This window comes from Chelonoidis abingdonii, chromosome 5, assembly GCF_003597395.2.
Source record: "Chelonoidis abingdonii isolate Lonesome George chromosome 5, CheloAbing_2.0, whole genome shotgun sequence".
Taxonomy (NCBI): domain Eukaryota; kingdom Metazoa; phylum Chordata; order Testudines; family Testudinidae; genus Chelonoidis; species Chelonoidis abingdonii.
In genome coordinates, this window is record NC_133773.1 from 31,638,613 (window position 1) to 31,639,233 (window position 621).

The following is a 621-nucleotide window of genomic DNA, read 5'->3' on the forward strand; positions in this document are numbered from 1 at the left end:
CATGGTCATTGTCTATGCAACCTTTTTGCCCTCAGAGAAATGACACTGGTGGAAATGAAGGAATAATTTGAAGACAATAGGGTTGCAAAGGTGGTCTTGAAATTTGGTTTTATATCTTCTCTATGTGGGGAAATTAACTAGCATAGCTATTGCAGAATAGCTTTCCTGTATGAACACACTGCTCCCAAATAAAAGTGACTTCAGAAGCAAAGTAATTATTCCAGAAAAAAATCATTTTAATTCTAGAATAGAGTGTACATGCAGGAGAGTTTTTCCAGAATACTTAAATTTTACCAGAATAGTTATTTTGGAATAGCTATGCTGGTCAATTTCCCCCATGTAGACAAGATTTAAGTTAATCTTGATAATGATCAAGCCAAAAGAGAATCTAGTTCTCTCTCCCAAAGCTGTGTGTCTGCTTCCGTCATCCTTGCATAACGAAACTCGCTCTTGTCTAGAAGGCAAACAGAAATGATTTTGAGCAGAACAGCAGAATGGAAGGGCCTGTTTTTACATAGTCATTGTCCAGGATGAAATTGCACTTTCTTATAGAACCATTTAAAACCCTGAACAGAGAAAATATCCCTGTAAATACTTATTGCATGGCAAATTCATTTCTCA